A 22,713-nucleotide genomic window follows, 5' to 3' on the forward strand; every position below is an offset into this window, starting at 1 on the left:
TCTCTGTGGGAGAATGTTCTTGAAAGAGCAGTTCTTTTGAAATGATTCTTCAGCTCACTCCATTTAGAATTCATTAATTTTCTGCATCCACCCACAATCTTTCCACACATATTCTCCTTACTTCAGACTGTCTATAAGTCTTAGTATTAGAGAGTCTGAACCTTAAATATCTATCAGAATCTCCAGGAAGATTTTCAAAGCACCTATGTCTGAGTCCCACTTCAGACCAATTAAATCAGGCTCTCTGAGAGAGGGGACACAGTCATCTGTATTTTTAGAAAGTGCTTCTTTCTTTTTTTAAATTTTTTAACGTTTATTCATTTTTTGATAGAGACAGAGCATGAGTGGGGGAGGGGCAGAGACAGAATCCAAAGCAAGCTCCAGGCTCTGACCTGTCAGCACAGAGCCCGACCTTGGGCTCAAACTCATGGACAGTGAGATCATACCCTGAGCCGAAGTCAGATGCTCAACCGACTGAGCCACCCAGGAGCCCCATTTAGAAAGTACTTCTTAGTGACTCTAATGAGCAGAGAGGACTGAGAACCACTGCTCTACATATCCTTGCTCTTGCCTACCTCTCTAGCCTTATCTATTCCCACTTTTCGCTCCCTTGCCCACCATGCTCCAGCCATCTTTTTTGTTCATTGAACATGCCAAAGTTGTTCCTACTTCAGGGCCTTTGCATTCACTGTTCCCTTAGCCTGGAATACATCAACTCAGATTTTCAACTCAAATTTTCATATAACTGATTCTTGTTCACCAGGTATCAACTCAAATGTCACATTTTCAGAATGTCACATTATCACCCCTCATCCTGTATTATTTCCTTTTTTACAAAATTTTTTGACATTTATTCATTTTTTGATAGAGAGAGACAGAACATGAGTGGGGGAGGGGCAGAGAGAGAGGGAGACACAGAATCTGAAAGAGCCTCCAGGTTCTGAACTGACAGCACAGAGCCCGACGCAGGGCTCGAACTCACGGACCGTGAGATCATGACCTGAGCGGAAGTCGGATGCTTAACTGACTGAGCCACCCAGGCGCCCCATTATTTCCTTTCTAACACTTCATGGTATTTGAGCTATTGCTGATTAATTTGCTTGTTTACTGCCTATATACTAATTATTCTTTTTTAATTTTTTAACATTTTTTATTTTTGAGACAGAGAGAGAGAGAGAGAGAATGAGAATCTGAAGCAGGCTCCAAGCTTCGAGCAGTCAGCACAGAGCCCAACGTGGGCCTCAAACCCACCAACTGCGAGATCATGACCTGAGCCAAAGTCAGATGCAAAACCGACTGAGCCACCCAGGTACCACTATCCTAATGAGTTTTTAAAAAATATTTATTTATTTATTTTGAGAGAGACAGAGAGTGTGAGTAGGGGAGGGGCAGAGAACACGACACAGGGCTTGATCCACCAACCGTGAGATCATGATCTGAGCTGATGTCAAGAGTCTTATGCTTAACTGACTGAGCCACCCAGGCGCCCTTGACTATCTCCCATTATTATATGAGATCTACAAAGGTAGAGACTTTATCTGCTTTATTCACTATAGTATGCCCAAGGCATAGAACAGTATGTGACACATAAGAGATACTTAAATAAACATTTGTTCAATAAATTATTTTTGTCTGCTGTTCACTGATATCATTATATAACATGATTTTAACAATAAATTCTTATGATGTATTTACAAAACAATTATTTCCTTATAAGCAAGTCTTGCAGCTTCTATATGTCCCATGCTCCTTTACACATTTTATATTAACTATTTGTTATAGGGAGAAAAAAGAAACAATCTGGATACATATCCATTGTTATTACTATCTTATACTATGACCTTTGCCCTATTTAGTTTTCCATTGTACCTACTTTTTTTCTCTTGCTGGTTACCATCATTCCAAAGATTTCTTGGGTTGGAAAGCATTGAAGTTGCTTTTCCCTAAACTCCTCTCTCTAGTGATCATTAAGAAGAAGAAAATGCATGGAACTTGAAGTCAAAGTTTGAGTTCGAATTTTACCCAGAAACTTACCAGGGGAAACCACGTAACCTCTCTGAGCCTGTTAATGAAGTCAGGACACTAATAGCTCCTATCACACACACACAAAAAAAATTGTATAAAATAAAATGAGAAACTATAGGTAAAATTACCTTGTATGTTGTGAAGATTCAGTAAATACATTAAAAAGATGTACCATTCAAAATACCACTTAGAATTTTGCCATTTCTTTCTGTCCCTCCTGCTCTTGTAGAAGAATCGGTAAGAATCGGGGAAGGGATCTCCTTCTCAGTCTCCCTACCTCCATCCTTCTCTCTTCTGGACCATAAATATACTCTAGCCAAGCCTCTTATTGAGGCAATCATGTTCATCGTATTTCTGCCCTCCTTGGGAACCTGGTGGCTCTTTTACTTGTCATCCCCAGACTCCTCTGTCTGTTTCTCAAATTCCCTTAAAGTGTCCTTCTTGCTTCCTCATGGTTCACGGTGTATGATCGCTGCAGTGACTTAGAAATGACTGAGGCTTTTGGTGACAGATCACCTGAATAAATGAATAGTTGGGATTTTGATGAAATCATGTCACTGCTTTTATACAGGTATTTCTATGAGAATCCCCCCTTAGTCAAGTATAAATACTCTGTGCCTTCTGCTTCGTCTCACTTAGACTCCATTTTCTCATTTCTAAAACGGGACTAATCACAGTGCATACAGGTGTTTGCAGAATGAGTGAGAAAACATGTGGGATGCCTTTTGTGAAAACATCCTTGCAGTCTCAGAGCTTGAAAGTTACCTCCTTCTATCCCTTTGTACATGCCACATTACCTAGGTGGTTATAATTACCTGTTTACGGAAGAGAACACCCAGCTGCCTTAGATGTTGCCTTCTGCTTCTAAGGGAGGAAATTGTGTTTCAAGTGAGAAGTAAGGGTGTCAACTCGTAGTCTGGTCATTTAGAAGTTATCTATCTAATCTTAGAAGTTGAGGTATAAGTTGTCCAAGGCCACACTACTGGTAAAAATTAGGATCATACTGGTAACGTCTTCATCAGTCTTCTGGTGCTAAATTCTGACCTCTTCCAGTGTACCAGCCTACTCTTCTAAATAATTATATAAAAATGTGTGCATTTTATTTTCATGTTTTAGGAAGTTGTTCATGCTCTCACATTGTACAATTTTCTCTTGGACCAGTCAGTATTGAAGGATGGAGTTTTAGAAGTTTAGAAGTAGAAGGCACCATAGAGCTCCAGACACTTTAGCCAACAAAAGAAAAGGAAATAATATCTACTTGCCTTGAGAGGTTGTGAAATCAAAGGAAAAAGTCACCTGCTCCCACACTGCAATTTCAGTTGAGAGTTACTGACTCTTGAAACAGACATTTCTGAGGCAGATCAGACGTTGTCTGTATTGATATACATGATGAGGAAAGCTTTGTATTGTAAGATTAAGAAAAAAGCAGAATATAAGATTATAAAAGCCAGAGAAGAAAGCCGGTGGGAACAAGTCCATTCATGAAAGTGTATTAAGAAATCCCAGATATTACCATGATCGAACTGAGGCACTAAGAGAGACATGCATGGGGATATGGATTATCCTTTGGCTTCTGGGAGCTTCCACCAGCCACCATCAGAAATACTAACTTGGGGAATCCAGTTTGAACATTGCCTAGCTTAATAGTTTTCAAAGTATGTTTTGGGGATCTTTAGAATCAGAGTCATTTTGGGGTACTTTAACTTGTTACCCTATTTGCGTTATTTCTCTCATTATTTACATATACAGACATACATACACACATATGAATATACACATATATATGTATACACACATTTTTTTCTAAATCTTTTGAAAGTTAGTTGCAGACATTACTCTCTTCACATTTAAATTCTTCAGCATTCATCCTTGAAACATAAGGACATTCTCCTGTATAACAATAGTACTGTTTCACACCTAAAATAATTAACCATAATTCCTTAATACAATTTATACCCATTCCAAACTAAAATCTCCTCAATTGTCTCAAAATGTCTTTTTTTTTTTTTTTTTTTAAAGATCTAGGATCCAAACAAGATCCATGTGATGCATTTTGTTGTTATGTTTTGTTGGTCTTTTCTAACCTGGACGAATCCTTCTGCTTTGGTTCCCATGCCATTGCCTTTGAATCCAGGTGAGTAATCTTGTTGAATATCTCACATACTGCATGTGTGTGATTGTTTCCTCATTGCTGTGGTCTGAATATTTGCATTCCCCATCCCACATTTGTTTTGAAATCCTATCCCCCAAGGTGATGTAATTAGGAGGTGGGGACTTTGGGAGGTTATTAGGGATCACCTAATAGTATTTATTTATTTATTTATTTATTTATTTATTTATTTTTGAGAGATATAGAGAGACAGAGTGCAAGCATGGGAGGGGCAGAGAGAGAGGGAGACACAGAATCCAAAGCAGGCTCCAGGCTCTGAGCTGTCAGCACAAAGCCTGAACCCACAAGCTGTGGTCTCAAACCCACAAACTGTGAGATCATGACCTGAGCCGAACGTTGGACAGTTAACTGACTGTGCCACCCAGGCAGCCAAAACTACAATGTTTTTTAACCAATTGCAATGATTATTCTTTTTGATGCCTAAATTTTATCAAGTTAGGTCAATGACAGCCCTTTGACATGCCCCCATCATTATTTGATTACTTCTGTACTTTCTGATATAACAAGAGGTCCCAGGCTTACCTGGTATTTTCTCTGCTCTACACTTGGAAACATCAAATTCTCACAGGATCTCCTTGAAAAGGGAATGATATTTAGAAGTCATGATCTAGGCTCTATATTGATTCATTACTATTAGACACCATTGTTTTGAGGACATTTTAAGCATACAGAACTGAGAAAAACAATTTCCAAATCAAAATTAACATTACAGGTTTTTTTTTTTAATGTTTAAGGAACATTTGTTTATCTTTTCCTGTAAACTGTCTATTCATGTATTTTGCCTAATTTCCTATCAAGTTTGATATTTTTCTTCTTTAAGAATTCTGGATATATCACGGATATAAACTCTATATTTTTTATATAACTTGCCAATATTTTTACTCAGTACTTCATTTGTAATATCTGACCCCCATTAACCAGCCTGGAGCTAACTTCTGAAGAAGGGCTCCTATTCACACAGGCAAAATATGGGCAGAAGAAAATGGAACTCATGTTTTTCAGCTGTCAGGCACTGTTCTGGTTGAACATTTTCTCATTTGCAGCTCATAAAATGTCTTTGAATATTATTTCTTACCTGAAATCTACATGGCTAACATGTTTTAAAATTCAGTATTTTTCAGTTTTTATTAAGGTGATAATGATATCTAGAGCCATGCTACTCCCCTTGCAGGATCGGAAGCTGCATCTTGAGATCATACTCATAAAGAGTTCTGCATTGGTGAATATTCCTATTAATTAGAACGAATAAAGACTATACATGGTTTCACTTCCTGATAGGTTGGGTTTTGTTGCCAAAGGAGATATGAAAAGCACTTTTGTTTTCCAGAGCTTCTCAGATTTCGGAATGGTAGATAAGAGATGTTGGACCTCTATCACCCTTTCTTTATAGGGAGGGGATAGGAGTTTTGGTGTTTGTTTGTTAACAAAACACATCCTCTGACTTTTATCCTTTTCTTCTTTTTCTCTTTGTTTTGTAAGGCAGGGAGGAGGGAGCAAACTTCAGAGCATGAGGATTCAAGTGAATCCCATGAAAACTGTGGTGTCTCTCCACTTCTCTTCCCTCCCCCCGCCTGCAGCCGGGGTGACACTGAGATGTGTAGCCCCTCTGATAGCCCAGTATTCTTTATAACCAACATTTAACCAATATTCGTTGTACACTTGTTCAACATCTGTTTGGGGGAAAGGCTGTTTGCTGTATGGGGAGGTGAAAAAGAAGGGCATAGGTGACAGCATGCAGCCTCGTCCCCAGAGTTCCAAGCAAATCAGCTGTGCCGCCAGACTTGCATGCCCCTCTTAGCCAGAATGGAAGCTCTGCAGTTGGTCTGAACTACTTTCCATAGTTGGGTGTGTTGCAACTACTTGCTTTTTCTCATGTGTCTTTTATAGGATTCTTTTTTTTCCCTTTTTTTTTTAATGTTTATTTATTTATTTATTTTTGTTTCATTTTTATTTTTTTTCAATATATGAAATTTATTGTCAAATTGGTTTCCAAACACACCCAGTGCTCATCCCAAAAGGTGCCCTCCTCAATACCCATCACCCACCCTCCCCTCCCTCCCACCTCCCATCAACCCTCAGTTTGTTCTCAGTTTTTAAGAGTCTCTTGTGCTTTGGCTCTCTCCCACTCTAACCTTTTTTTTTTTTCCTTCCCCTCCCCCATGGGTTTCTGTTAAGTTTCTCAGGATAAGTTTCACATAAGAGTGAAAACATTAGGATTCTTACAAAGTATCCCAAATTACTTCCAGCCACACACTCTCAGTCTCTCTGAGAGGAATTATAATACTACATGTTTCTTTGTCTTATTACATTTCTGGTTCCCTTTATAGATTAAGCCCCAGACAAATATGCTGTAGGCCCTAGTCTGTAATGAAATATTTCCCCATTTGGGGGTTGTCTCACTTCATTGTCTCTCCCTTAAACGGCTGCATAAGCCCTCCTTCTGTCCCGTGGGAGTGTTATGGTTTTTATATTCTGGATTCTCATGTCCTGTCTCCTTTTCCATCAAAACCAACCTATCCTGTCTCCTTGTGCCTCAGGGCACTACTGAAAATCTGCTAAGTGATTTCATCATGTAAAGAAATGACTGGATTAATGATCCATTTCTCCCCCAGTTTTGATCTTTGAGATAATAATACCTGTACTCAAAGTTCCCTACTGGCGAGCAGGTATTTTAGGTCATAGCATGTAAGTGGAAGGACTGTATATTGAGGACTTTTAATTTCATAATCACCACATCACCCTATGTTATTACCTCTTGCACACATAGCTTTCATATGAATTACACTATGTGGAGTTTTAAAAAGTAGCTTCTGTTTGTAGCACATTTGATAGCTAATGGGATACTATCTTTACTTTGTAGCAAGCTCTTAAAAATCAATCATAAAAAGACAAACATTCATATATTAAAATGAGAGAGAGACCAATACACATAAGAAAAATTTCAATCTTACTAATAATCAAAGAACAAATAAGACTAGCATGCAATATTTTTCACTTGTCACATTGGCAAAAACTTAAAATCTGATAATATCCTGTGTAACTTGCTCTTCTACTGTGTGAGTTTTTGTAAATTTGGTGTTATTTCTCCCATAATTTTTTTTTTATATATATGAAATTTATTGACAAATTGGTTTCCATACAACACCCAGTGCTCATCCCAAAAGGTGCCCTCCTCAATACCCATCACCCACCCTCCCCTCCCTCCCACCCCCCATCAACCCTCAGTTTGTTCTCAGTTTTTAACAGTCTCTTATGCTTTGGCTCTCTCCCACTCTAACCTCTTTTTTTTTTTTCCTTCCCCTCCCCCATGGGTTCCTGTTAAGTTTCTCAGGATCCACATAAGAGTGAAACCATATGGTATCTGTCTTTCTCTGTATGGCTTATTTCACTTAGCATCACACTCTCCAGTTCCATCCACGTTGCTACAAAAGGCCATATTTCATTTTTTCTCATTGCCATGTAGTATTCCATTGTGTATATAAACCACAATTTCTTTATCCATTCATCAGTTGATGGACATTTAGGCTCTTTCCATAATTTGGCTATTGTTGAGAGTGCTGCTATGAACATTGGGGTACAAGTGCCCCTATGCATCAGTACTCCTGTATCCCTTGGATAAATTCCTAGCAGTGCTGTTGCTGGGTCATAGGGTAGGTCTATTTTTAATTTTCTGAGGAACCTCCACACTGCTTTCCAGAGCGGCTGCACCAATTTGCATTCCCACCATCAGTGCAAGAGGGTTCCTGTTTCTCCACATTCTCTCCAGCATCTATAGTCTCCGGATTTGTTCATTTTGGCCACTCTGACTGGCGTGAGGTGATACCTGAGTGTGGTTTTGATTTGTATTTCCCTGATAAGGAGCGACGCTGAACATCTTTTCATGTGCCTGTTGGCCATCCGGATGTCTTCTTGAGAGAAGTGTCTATTCATGTTTTCTGCCCATTTCTTCACTGGGTTATTTGTTCTTCGGGTGTGTAGTTTGGTGAGCTCTTTATAGATTTTGGATACTAGCCCTTTGTCCGATATGTCATTTGCAAATATCTTTTCCCATTCCGTTGGTTGCCTTTTAGTTTTGTTGGTTGTTTCCTTTGCTGTGCAGAAGCTTTTTATCTTCATAAGGTCCCAGTAATTCACTTTTGCTTTTAATTCCCTTGCCTTTGGGGATGTATCGAGTAAGAGATTGATACAGCTGAGGTCAGAGAGGTCTTTTCCTGCTTTCTCCTCTAAGGTTTTGATGGTTTCCTGTCTCACATTTAGGTCCTTTATCCATTTTGAGTTTATTTTTGTGAATGGTGTGAGAAAGCGGTCTAGTTTCAACCTTCTGCATGTTGCTGTCCAGTTCTCCCAGCACCATTTGTTAAAGAGGCTGTCTTTTTTCCATTGGATGTTCTTTCCTGCTTTGTCAAAGATGAATTGGCCATACGTTTGTGGGTCTAGTTCTGGGGTTTCTATTCTATTCCATTGGTCTGTGTGTCTGTTTTTGTGCCAATACCATGCTGTCTTGATGATTACAGCTTTGTAGTAGAGGCTAAAGTCTGGATTGTGATGCCTCCTGCTTTGGTCTTCTTCTTCAAAATTCCTTTGGCTATTTGGGGCCTTTTGTGGTTCCATATGAATTTTAGGATAGCTTGTTCTAGTTTCGAGAAGAATGCTGGTGCAATTTTGATTGGGATTGCATTGAATGTGTAGATAGCTTTGGGTAGTATTGACATTTTGACAGTATTTATTTTTCCAATCCATGAGCAGGGAATGTCTTTCCATTTCTTTAAATCTTCTTCAATTACCTTCATAAGGTTTCTATAGTTTTTAGCATACAGATCCTTTACATCTTTGGTTAGATTTATTCCTAGGTATTTTATTTTTTTTTTTTTTAATTTTTTTTTCAACGTTTATTTATTTTTGGGACAGAGAGAGACAGAGCATGAACGGGGGAGGGGCAGAGAGAGAGGGAGACACAGAATCGGAAACAGGCTCCAGGCTCTGAGCCATCAGCCCAGAGCCTGATGCGGGGCTCGAAACTCACGGACCGTGAGATCGTGACCTGGCTGAAGTCGGATGCTTAACCGACTGCGCCACCCAGGCGCCCCAATTCCTAGGTATTTTATGCTTCTTGGTGCAGTTGTGAATGGGATCAGTTTCTTTATTTGTCTTTCTGTGGCTTCATTGTTAGTGTATAAGAATGCAACTGATTTCTGTACATTGATTTTGTATCCTGCAACTTTGCTGAATTCATGTATCAGTTCTAGCAGACTTTTGGTGGAGTCTATCAGATTTTCCATGTATAATATCATGTCATCTGCAAAAAGCAAAAGCTTGACTTCATCTTTGCCAATTTTGATGCCTTTGATTTCCTTTTGTTGTCTGATTGCTGATGCTAGAACTTCCAGCACTATGTTAAACAACAGCGGTGAGAGTGGGCATCCCTGTCGTGTTCCTGATCTCAGGGAAAAAGCTCTCAGTTTTTCCCCATTGAGGATGACGTTAGCTGTGGGCTTTTCATAAATGGCTTTTATGATCTTTAAGTATGTTCCTTCTATCCCGACTTTCTCAAGGGTTTTTATTAAGAAAGGGTGCTGAATTTTGTCAAAGGCCTTTTCTGCATCGATTGACAGGATCATATGGTTCTTCTCTTTTTTTTTTTGTTAATGTGATGTATCATGTTGATTGATTTGCGAATGTTGAACCAGCCCTGCATCCCAGGAATGAATCCCATTTGATCGTGGTGAATAATTCTTTTTATATGCTGTTGAATTCGATTTGCTAGTATCTTATTGAGAATTTTTGCATCCATATTCATCAGGGATATTGGCCTGTAGTTCTCTTTTTTTACTGGGTCTCTGTCTGGTTTAGGAATCAAAGTAATACTGGCTTCATAGAATGAGTCTGGAAGTTTTCCTTCCCTTTCTATTTCTTGGAATAGCTTGAGAAGGATAGGTATTATCTCTGCTTTAGACGTCTGGTAGAACTCCCCTGGGAAGCCATCTGGTCCTGGACTCTTATTTGTTGGGAGATTTTTGATAACCGATTCAATTTCTTCGCTGGTTATGGGTCTGTTCAAGCTTTCTATTTCCTCCTGATTGAGTTTTGGAAGAGTGTGGGTGTTCAGGAATTTGTCCATTTCTTCCAGGTTGTCCAATTTGTTGGCATATAATTTTTCCTAGTATTCCCTGATAATTGTTTGTATCTCTGAGGGATTGGTTGTAATAATTCCATTTTCATTCATGATTTTATCTATTTGGGTCATCTCCCTTTTCTTTTTGAGAAGCCTGGCTAGAGGTTTGCCAATTTTGTTTATTTTTTCAAAAAACCAACTCTTGGTTTCGTTGATCTGCTCTACAGTTTTTTTAGATTCTATATTGTTTATTTCTGCTCTGATCTTTATTATTTCTCTTCTTCTGCTGGGTTTAGGCTGCCTTTGCTGTTCTGCTTCTATTTCCTTTAGGTGTGCTGTTAGATTTTGTATTTGGGATTTTTCTTGTTTCTTGAGATAGGCCTGGATTGCAATGTATTTTCCTCTCAGGACTGCCTTTGCTGCGTCCCAAAGCGTTTGGATTGTTGTATTTTCATTTTCATTTGTTTCCATATATTTTTTAATTTCTTCTCTAATTGTCTGGTTGACCCACTCATTCGTTAGTAGGGTGTTCTTTAACCAACATGCTTTTGGAGGTTTTCCAGACTTTTTCCTGTGGTTGATTTCAAGCTTCATAGCATTGTGGTCTGAAAGTATGCATGGTATAATTTCAATTCTTGTAAACTTATGAAGGGCTGTTTTGTGACCCAGTATATGATCTATCTTGGAGAATGTTCCATGTGCACTCGAGAAGAAAGTACATTCTGTTGCTTTGGGATGCAGAGTTCTAAATATATCTGTCAAGTCCATCTGATCCAATGTCTCATTCAGGGCCCTTGTTTCTTTATTGACCGTGTGTCTAGATGATCTATCCATTTCTGTAAGTGGGGTGTTAAAGTCCCCTGCAATTACCACATTCTTCTCAATAAGGTTGCTTATGTTTATGAGTAATTGTTTTATATATTTGGGGGCTCCGGTGTTCGGCACATAGACATTTATAATTGTTAGCTCTTCCTGATGGGTAGACCCTGTAACTATTATATAATGTCCTTCTTCATCTCTTGTTACAGCCTTTAATTTAAAGTCTAGTTTGTCTGATATAAGTATGGCTACTCCAGCTTTCTTTTGGCTTCCAGTAGCATGATAAATAGTTCTCCATCCCCTCACTCTCAATCTAACGGTGTCCTCAGGTCTAAAATGAGTCTCTTGTAGACAGCTAATAGATGGGTCTTGTTTTTTTATCCATTCTGATACCCTATGTCTTTTGGTTGGCGCATTTAATCCATTTACATTCAGTGTTATTATAGAAAGATACGGGTTTAGAGTCATTGTGATGTCTGTATGTTTTATGCTTGTAGTGATGTCTCTGGTACTTTGTCTCACAGGGTCCCCCTTAGGATCTCTTGTAGGGCTGGTTTAGTGGTGACAAATTCCTTCAGTTTTTGTTTGTTTGGGAAGACCATTATCTCTCCTTCTATTCTAAATGACAGACTTGCTGGATAAAGGATTCTCAGCTGCATATTTTTTCTGTCTAGCACACTGAAAATCTCGTGCCAATTCTTTCTGGCCTGCCAAGTTTCAAAAGAGAGATCAGTCACGAGTCTTATAGGTCTCCCTTTATATGTGAGGGCACGTTTACCCCTTGCTGCTTTCAGAATTTTCTCTTTATCCTTATATTTTGCCAGTTTCACTATGATATGTCATGCAGAAGATCGATTCAAGTTACGTCTGAAGGGAGTTCTCTGTACCTCTTGGATTTCAATGCTTTTTTCCTTCCCCAGTTCAGGGAAGTTCTCAGCTATTATTTCTTCAAGTACCCCTTCAGCACCTTTCCCTCTCTCTTCCTCCTCTAGGATACCAATTATGCGTATATTATTTCTTTTTAGTGTATCACTTAGTTCTCTAATTTTCCCCTCATACTCCTGGATTTTTTTATCTCTCTTTTTCTCAGCTTCCTCTTTTTCCATAACTTTATCTTCTAGTTCACCTATTCTCTCCTCTGCCTCTTCAATCCGAGCCGTGGTGGTTTCCATTTTGTTTTGCATTTCATTTAAAGCGTTTTTCAGCTCCTCGTGACTGTTCCTAGTCCCTTGATCTCTGTAGCAAGAGATTCTCTGCTGTCCTGTATACTGTTTTCAAGCCCAGCGATTAATTTTATGACTATTATTCTAAATTCACTTTCTGTTATATTATTTAAATCCCTTTTGATCAGCTCATTAGCTGTTGTTATTTCCTGTAGATTCTTCTGAGGGGAATTCTTCCGCTTGGTCATTTTGGATAGTCCCTGGTGTGGTGAGGACCTGCAGGGCACTTCCCCTGTGCTGTGGTGTATAACTGGAGTTGGTGGGCGGGGCCGCAGTCCGACCTGATGTCTGCCCCCAGCCCACCGCTGGGGCCACAGTCAGACTGGTGTGTGCCTTCTCTTCCCCTCTCCTAGGGGCGGGATTCACTGTGGGGTGGCGTGGCCCGTCAGGGCTACTTGCACCCTGCCAGGCTTGTGATGCTGGGGATCTGGCGAATTAGCTGGGGTGGGTAGGCAAGGTGCACAGGGGCAGGAGGGGCAGGCTTAGCTCGCTTCTCCTTAGGTGATCCACTTCAGGAGGGGCCCTGTGGCAGTGGGAGGGAGTCAGATCCGCTGCTGGAGGTTTGGCTCCGCAGAGGCACAGAGTTGGGTGTTTGCGCGGAGCCTAGCAGTTTCCCTGGCAGGAACCGGTTCCCTTTGGGATTTTGGCTGGGGGATGGGCGGGGGAGATGGCGCTGGCGAGTGCCTTTGTTCCCCACCAAACTGAGCTCTGTCGACCGGGGGCTCAGCAGCTCTCCCTCCCTTTGTCTTCCAGCCTTCCCGCTTTCCGAGCAGAGCTGTTAACTTATGACCTCCCAGACGCTAAGTCACGCTTGCTGTCGGAACACAGTCCGTCAGGCCCCTCCGCTTTTGCAAGCCAGACTCAGGGACTCTGCTTGGCTGGAGAGCCGCCCCATCCGCCCCGGCTCCCTCCCGCCAGTCCGTAGAGCGCGCACCACCTCCCCGCCTTTCCTACCCTCTTCTGTGGTCCTCTCGTCTGCGCTTGGGTCTGGCGACTCCGTTCTGCTAATCCTCTGGCGGTTTTCTGGGTTATTTAGCTCTCCCATACATTTTTGATAGGATTTACCAGTAAAACCACTTGGGACTAGGGCTTTTCTTCTGGTAAGTTTGTTAATAAATATTTCAGTTATTACAATACATATTGGATTTTTCAGGCTTTTTGTTTTATTTTGTATGGTAAGATATAAATTTTTTAAGGAATCTTTTCATTTCATCTATATTGTTGAATTTGTTGACACAAAACTGTTCATAGTATTTTCTTATTATCTTAAAAAAATTTTTTTTAATGTTTATTTATTTTTAAGACGATGCAAGAGACAGAGTGCAAGCAGCGGAGGGGCAGATAGAGGGAGACACAGAATCCAAAGTGGGCTCCAGGCTCTGAGCTATCAGCCCAGAGCCCGACGTGGGGCTCGAACTCACAAACCATGGGATCATGACCTGAGCCGAAGTCAGACGCCTAACTGACAGAGCCACTCAGGCACCCCTCTTATTATCTTTTTAATATGTGTAAGTGATATCTGTAGTGATAACCCCTTTTTTTCTGATTTTGGCAAACAAAAATTTTATGGTAAAGGATGATCATCTGAGTGTTTGTAAAGTAAAAAAATTGAAAAACAAAACAAGGCTGCTGGGTGGCTCAGTTGGTTAAGTGTCTGACTCTTGGTTTCAGCTCAAGTCATGATTGATTTCATGGTTCATGAGTTTGAGCCTGGAATTGGGCTCTGCACTGACACCATGGGGCCTGCTTGGGATTCTCTCTCTCTCCCTCTCTCTCTCTGCCCTTCCCCTGCTCACATGCTCTCTCTCTCAAAATAAATAAACTTTAAAAAACGAAAACAAAAAAAAAAGCCCTCTGAATGTCCAACAATAAGAGATTAGTAAAGTAAAAAACTTTACCATTTTGACAGAATGAACTACTATATGGCTCTTAAAATCATCCTAAACTATAGGGGTGGCTGGGTGGCTCAGTCAATTGAATGTCCAACTTTGGCTCAGGTCATGATCTCACAGTCTGTGAGTTTGGGCCCCACATTGAGTTCTGTGCTGACAGCTCAGAGCCTGGAGCCTACTTCGGATTCTGTGTCTCCCTCTCTCTCTCTGACCCTCCCCTGCTCAAACTCACTTTCTCTCTCTTTCTCAAATAAGCATTTAAAAATTTATATTAAACTATAATGAAATACTATGGCATACATACCAGAATGACTAAAATTTAAAAGGTTCACAACAACAAGTGTTGGTGAGGGTGTGGAGCAAATGGAACTTTTTTAAAAAAGCTTTTCTTTAAATTAGTTAACATTTAGTTTAATATCAGTTTCAGGTGTACAATTTAGTGTTTAGTGATTCAGCACTTTCATACAATACCAGGTATTCATCACAAGTGAAAAACGTGTATTCTGCTACTTTGTGATTGAATGTTGTGAATATATTTGTTAAGTCCATCTTGTCCAGTGTGTCATTCAAAGCCATTGTTTCCTTGTTGATCTTCTGCTTAGATATGTCCATTGCTATAAGTGGGGTGTTAAAGAGCCCTACTATTATTGTGTTATTATAAATTAGTTTCTTTATGTTTGTGATTAATTTATTTACATATTTGGCTTCTTTCAAGTTGGGGGCCTAAATACTTATAATTGTTTGATCTTGTTGGACAGACCCCTTTATTATGATATAGTGTGTTTCTTCATCTCTTATTACACTCTTTGGCTTAAAATCTAGTTTGTCTGATAGAAATACAGATACTCCAGCTTTCTTTTGATGTCTATTTGCATGATCAGTGATTCTCCACCCCCTCACTTTCAATCTGAAGGTGTCTTTGGGTCTAAAATTAGTCTCTTGCAAGCAGCATATTGATGGGTTTTGTGTGTTTTTTTTAAATTTTTTCTTAATGTTTATTTTTGAGAGAGACAGAGACGAATGGGTTAGAGGCAGAGAGAGAGCGAGACACAGAATCCAAAGCAGGCTCCAGGCTCTGAGCTGTCAGCACAGAGCCCAACGCGGGGCTCAAACTCATGAGCTGTGAGATCATGACCTAAGCCAAAGTCGAACGCTCAACCAACTGAGCCACCCAGGCGCCCTGATGGGTTTTGTGTTTAATACATTCTGGTACCCTATACCTTTTGATTAGAACATTTGGTCTATTTACATTCAGTAATTATTGATAAATATGAATTTAGTGTCATTGTATTATCTATAAAGTTTCTGTTCCCTTGGATTATCTCTGTTCCTTTCTAGTCTTTGTTGCTTTTGGTCTCTCTTTCCTGCTCAAAGGGTTTCCTTTAATATTACTTGCAGAGCTGGTTTAGTGTTCACAAAATCCTTTAGTTTTTGCTTGTCTTGGAAACTCTGTATCTTTCTTTCTATTCTGAATGATGGCCTTGCTAGGTATAGTATTCTTGGCTACATATTTTTCTTATTTAGGGCATTGAATATACTATGCCACTCCTGTCTGGCCTGACAAGTTTCTGTGGACAGGTCTGTTGCTAACCTTATATGTGTCCCCTCATAGGTTAAGGACATTTTGTCCCTCGCTGCTTTCAGGATTCTATTTTTATCTTTGTATTTTGTAATTTTCACAATGATGTGTCTTGGTGTTGACCTGTTTTTGTTGATTTTGAGGGGAGATCTCTGTGCCTCTTGGACTTGAATACCTGTTTCCATCCCCAGATTAGGGAAGTTCTGAGCTATAATTTGTTCAAAAAAACCTTCTGCCCATGTTTCCTACTTTACCTCTCCTGGGATCCCTATGAAACAGATATTATTGTGCTTTATGGAATCGCTGAGTTCTCTAAGTTTATATATGTGATCTCATAGTTTTCCCTCCATCTTCTTTTCACCTTCATTACTTTTCAGAATTGAATCTTTTTTATTATTATTATTCTCAAATTAGTTAACATACAGTGTAGTTTTGGCTTTAGGAGTGGAACCCAGTGATTCACCTCTGACATATGACAGTGCTCATCCCGAAAACTGCCTTCCTTAATGCCTGTCACCCATTTAACTCACCTCCAGCCCAGCCCCCATCAACCCTCAGTTTGTTCTCTGTATATGAGAGTTTCTTGTGGTTTGTCTCCCTCTCTTTTTTTATCTTATTTTTCCTTCCCTTCCCCTATGTTCATCTGTTAAGTTTCTCAAATTCCATGTATGAGTGAAATGATATGATATCTGTTTTTCTCTGACTGTCTTATTTCACTTATCACAATAACCTCCAGTTCCATCCATGTTGTGGCAAATGGCAAGATTTCATTCTTTTTCATTGCTGAGTAGTATTCCACTGTGTGTGTGTGTGTGTGTGTGTGTGTGTATAACATCTTCTTTATCCATTAATCAGTTGATGGACATTTGGACTCTTTCCATAATTTGACTCTTGTTGATAGCACTGCTATAAACACTGGGGTGCATGTGCCCCTTTGAATCAGGATATTTGTATCCATTGGATAAATTCCTAGTAGTGCAATTGTTGGGTTGCTTAATTTTTTGAGGAATCTCTGTACTGTTTTCCAGAGTGACTGCACCAATTTGCATTCCCACCAACAGTGCAATAGGGTTACCCTTTCTCCACACCGTCAATAACATCTGTTGTTGCCCGAGTTGTTAATTTTAGCCACCCTGACCAGTGTGAGGTGGTATGTGATTGTGATTTTGGTTTTTATTTCCCTGATGATGAGTGGTGGTGAGCATTTTTTCATGTGTCTGTTAGCCATTGAATGTCTTCTTTGGAAAAGTGTCTGTTCATGTCTTTTTCCCATTTCTTCACTGGATTGTTTGTTTTTTTTGAATGTTGAGTTTGATAAGTTCCCTACAGATTTTGGATATTAACCCTTTATTTGATAATGTCATTTGCAAATATCTTCTCCCATTCCGTTGGTTGCCTTTTAGTTGTCCTGATTCTTTCCTTTGCTGTGCAGAACCTTTTTATCTTGATGAGGTCCCAGGAGTTTATTTTTGTTTTTGTTTCTCTTGCCTCTAGAAACATGTCAAGTAGGAAGATGCTGTGGCTGAGATCACAAAGGTTGTTGCCTGTTTTCTCCTCTAGGATTTTGATGGCTTCCCGTTTTACATCTAGGTCTTTCATCCATTTTGAGTTTATTTTTATGCATGGTGTAAGAAAGTGGTCTAGGTTCTGTATGTTGCTGTCCAGGTTTCCCACTCCATTTGCTAAAGAGACTGTCTTTTTTCCATTGGATATTCTTTCCTGCTGTGTCAAAGATTAGTTGGCCATATGTTTGTGGGTCCATGTCTGGGTTCTCTATTCTGTTCCACTGATCGATGTGTCTGTTCTTGTGTCAGTACCATATGGTCTTGATGATTACAGCTCTGTAATACAGCTTGAAGTCCAGCATTGTGATACCTCCAGCTTTGGTTTTCTTTTCAGGGTTTCTTTGGCTATTTGGGGTCTTTTCTGGTTCCATATAAATTTTAGAATTGTTTGTTCTAGCTCTGTGAAGAATTCTGGTGTTATTTTGATAGGGATTGCATTGAATATGTAGATTGCTTTGGGTAGTATCAACATTTTAACAATATTTATTCTTCTAATCCATGAGCATGGAATATTTTTCCATTTTTTTATGTTTTCAATTTCTTTCATAAGCTTTCTGTAGTTTTCAGTGCATAGATTTATCACCTCTTTGCTTAGGGTATTCCTAGGTATTTTATGGGTTTTGGTGCAATTGTAAATGGGATCGATTCCTTGATTTCTCTTTCTGCTTCATTATTGGTGTATATAAATGCAACTGATTTCCATACATTGATTTTATATCCTGCAACTTTCCTGAATCCATGGATTAGCTCTAGCAATTTTTTGGTGGAGTCTTTTGGGTTTTCCACCTACACTATCGTGTTGTCTGCAAAGAGTGAAAAAGTTTGACTTCCTCCTTGCTGATTTGGATGACGAATATTTCATTGTGTTATCTTATGGCTGAGGCCAGGACTTCCAACACTATATTGAATAACAGTGGTGAGAGTGGACAGCCTTGTCGTGTTTTTGACTTATGAGGAAAGCTCTCAGTCTTTCCCTACTGAGGATGACATTAGTAGTGGTTCTCTCATATATGGCTTTTATGATCTTGATGGTTGATCCTTCTCTCCATACTTTTTTGAGGGTTTTTTTTTTATCAAGAAAGAATACTGTATTTTGTCAAATACATTTTCAACATCTATTGAGAGGATCAAATGGTTCTTGTCCTTTTTTTTTTTTAATTAATGTGATGTATCACATTGATTGATTTGTACATATTAAACCAGCCCTGTATCCCAGGAATAAATCCCACTTGATTGTGGTGAATAATTCTTTTAATGTATTGTTGGATCCGGTTTGCTAGCATCTTGTTGAGAATTTTTGTATCCATGTTCATTAGGGAATTTGGTCTGTAGTTCCTTTTAGTGAGGTCTTTGGTTTTAGAGTTAAGAAAATTCTGGACTTGTAGAATGAGTTTGGGTGTGTTCCTTCCATTTATGTTTTTGGAACAGCTTCAAAAGAATAGATGTTAACTCCGCTTTAAATGTTTGGTAGCATTCCCCTGGAAAGCCATCCAGCCCTGAACTCTTGTTTGTTGAGGGATTTTTGATTACTGATTCAATTTCTGTATTGGTGATGGGTCTGTTCAAATTCCTGTTTCATTTTGGTAATTTATATATGTTTAGAAATTTGTCCATTTTTTTCCAGATTGCCCAATTTGTTAGCATATGATTGCTCATAATGTTCTCTTATTATTGTTTGTATTTATGCAGCACTGGTTGTGATCTCTTCTCTTTCATTCATGATTTTATCTATTTGGTCCTTTCCTTTTTCTTTTTAATCAATCTGGCTAGGTATTTATCAGTTTTGTTAGTCTTTCAAAGAACCAACTTCTGGTCTAATTGATCTGTTCTACTGCTTTTTTGTTTGTTTGTTTTTAATTTCAATATCATTTATTTTTGCTCTAATCTTTATTATTTCCCTTCTGATAGTTTTAGGCCTTATTTGCTGTTCTTTTTCCAGTTCTGTTAGGTGGAAGGTTAGGTTGTGTATTTGAGACCTTTAGTCCTTCTTTAGGATGGGCTGGGTTGCTATATACTTCCCTCTTAAGACCGCCTTTGCTGCATCCCAGAAGTTTGGGGCTGTCATGTTTTCATTTTCTTGGCTTCCGTGTACTTTTAATTTCCTCTTTAATTTCTTGGTTAGCGCATTCATTCTTTAGTAGGATGTTCTTTCATCTCCAAGGATTCATGGTCTTTACAAATTTTTTCTTGTGGTTGATTTCGAGTTTCGTAGTGTTGTGGTCTGAAACTATGCCAGGTATGATCTCAGTCTTTTTGTACTTGTTGAGAGCTGATTTGTGACCCAGTATGTGATCTATTCTGGAGGATGTTCCATGTGCACTCGAGAAGAATGTGTATTCTTCTGCTTTAGGATGAAAATTTCTGAATGTATCTGTTAAGTCCATCTGGTCCAGTGTGTCATTCAAAGCCATTGTTTCCTTGTTGATTTTCTGCTTAAATGATCTGTCCATTGTTGTAAGTGGGGTATTGAAGTCCCCTACTCTTATGGTATTATTATCAATGAGTTTGTTTATGCTTGTGATTAACTGATTTATATATTTGGCTTCTCCACTTTGGGGGCATAAATATTTATAATTGTTAAATCTTCTTATTGGATAGACCCCTTAATTTTTATATGATGCCCTTCTTAATCTCTTGTTACAGTCTTTATTTTAAAATCTAGTTTGTCTGATATAAGTATGGCTATACCAGCTTTCTTTTGACAACCATTAGCATGATAGATGGTTCTACCCCCCCCCCCTTTACTTTCAATCTGCATGTGTCTTTAGGTCTAAAATGAGTCTCTTGTAAGCAGCATATAGATGGGTCTTATTTTCTTATCCATTCTGATACCCTGTGTCTTTTGATGGGAGCATTTAGTCCATTGACATCTAGAGTGAGTACTAAAAGATAAGATTTTAGCGCCATTGTGTCGCCTTTTGAATTGGTATTTCTGGTGATGTTCTCTGGTCCTTCCTAGTCTTTGTTGATTTTGGTCTTTTTTGTTTTGTTTTGTCTTTCTCCACTCAAATAGTCCCCCTTAAAATTTCCTGCAGGGCTGGTTTAGTGGTCACAAACACCTTTAGTTTTTGTTTGTCTTGGAAACTCTTTATCTCTCCTATTTTGAATGTCAGCCTTGCTGGATAAAGAATTCTTGGTTGCATATTTTTCTGATTCAGCCTGTTGAATATATTCTGCCACTCCTTCTGGCCTGCCAAGTTTCTGCGGATAGGTCTCCAGTGAACCTGATCTTTCTTCCCTTATAGGTTAAGGACTTTTTCCTTTTCCCCCTGCTGCTTTTGTAACTCTTTCCTTGTCTGTGTATTTTGTGAATTTGACTATGATATGCCTTGGTGATGGTTAGCTTTTGTTGAATCTATTGGGAGTTCCCTGTGCTTCTTGGCTTTTGATGTCTGTGTCATTCCCCAGATTAGGAAAGTTTTCTGTTATAATTTGTGCACACAAAACTTCTGCCCTTTTTTCTCTCTCTTCATCTTCTTGGACGCCTATGACTCAGCTATTATTCCTTTTTAACAAATCACCTAGTTTTCTAAGTCACGTATCGTGATCATTTGCCTTTGTTTCCCTCTTTTTTCCTGCTTCATTATTTTCCATAATTTTGTTTTCTAAATAGTGGATTCACTCCTCTGCTTCATTCATATTTGGTGTCTTGGCATCCATTTGAGATTGCATCTTGGTTATAGCACTTTTAATTTCATCCTGACTAGATTTTATTTTTTTATTTCCAAACAAAAGGATTCTATGCTTTTTTCAACTCAAGCTAGTATTCTTACCATGGTTCATATTTCTAGTTCAGATATTTTGCTTATTTCTATGTTGATTAATTTCCTGGCTGTCCTTTCTTCCTTTTCTTTCTTTTGGGGTGAATTCCTTCATTTTCTCATTTTGGAGGGAGAAAAAACTAATAAAGTAAAAAATTAAAATTAAAAAATCAAAAACAAAGCAAAACATCAAATAAAGGAAGCTACAGTCTAGGTGTGTTTTGGTCTCATTGTTGAAAGAAGCTTGATAGAATAGAGAAAAAAGGGAAAGAAGGAAACAATGTAGAAAAAAATAAAAAATTATAAAATAAAATGAAATAAAGAAAATGAAAAAGAATAACAAATTAAAAAAATAAAAAATAAAGTAAAAACATAAAAATAAAAGTAAAATTTTCTCTTTCTGTATTCTGGATGAGGAATAAAAGAAAGGGGGGGGGAGGGAAGAAAAAAAATTTAAGCAAACACAGAAACAAAGAAAACAAACAAATAAATGAGCCAGTGAACAGAATGAAAACTGAATGAAGCTACATCCAGTTTCCCCTACTACTGAAACTATGAAGCCTTCTATAGTCCATAAACTATGCAGATGGAGTAACTTGTGCTGGTTTTCTAGCGGATATGTTTGGAGGGCATGGCTGAGTGGGGCTTGCTGTAATGGCTCCATTCTCTGCTGGGTGGTGCTGCTTAGCTTACTGGGGTGGATCACTGTGGTGCACATGCATGAGTGTGTACACATGTGTGCAGGAGAGGTGGAAATGGCTTCATCCAGCTTCCTACTGTCTAGCACAGGAACACTGTGCTCTCAGCAACCCATGATCAAGCACCCCTCCATTGTCTCAGCTTTCTGTTCTCTCCCCACCTCTACCCTGTCTATGTCCAAGCTTTCCACCTGCCAGGCAGCACCTCCATCCAGAGTGTGTTTCAAACCCCACACTTCAGAGACCCCTGTGGCTTGGACCTATGCTGACTGTCTGACAGAGGGTCTTGCTGAGCAATGGCTGGGTGCCAGCTTGCCCCAGAAAATGTTCTTGCGATCGCACAGTGGCAGAGGTTCAGAGATTATGGCAAATCACAACACACAGCTGGCTCCAGATTTCACTGCACTCTGGCATTTTCCTCCCAATATCAGCAAATGTGGCTGCTCTCCTGGGTCTGCTGGGACCTTTGCCTGTGGGGATGCTGTATGGCCTCTATGAAATGCACTCCAAGCAGGAGAACCTCTTTGCCCTGAGTGGCACATGGATCCCTCAGACTGGTCTGCTTGCTCATGGGGATTTGCCCTGCTTCCTCACCAGAGGACCACCAGACACTGAGCTCTGAATGTTCAGGCCCTGTGCTCCACTGTGTATAGAATCCTGGTGGTATTGAAACCCTCTCCTGTCTTCCCCTCAATGGTTTTGGGGGAACAGATTTGTTGTTCAGTCCCCTGAGAGTGTTTTCACTCTTTACCTTTCTCTCCAGCTACTTTCAGAGGAGTGCTTTTCTTGCACGATCCCATTAAGCTGCATTCTCCCCCCTTTCCCTTTCTCTATCCTCTCTGCAAAAATAGCTCCCCACCCTCCATAGC

This window comes from Prionailurus bengalensis, chromosome E3 (genome assembly GCF_016509475.1).
Source record: "Prionailurus bengalensis isolate Pbe53 chromosome E3, Fcat_Pben_1.1_paternal_pri, whole genome shotgun sequence".
Lineage (NCBI taxonomy): Eukaryota > Metazoa > Chordata > Mammalia > Carnivora > Felidae > Prionailurus > Prionailurus bengalensis.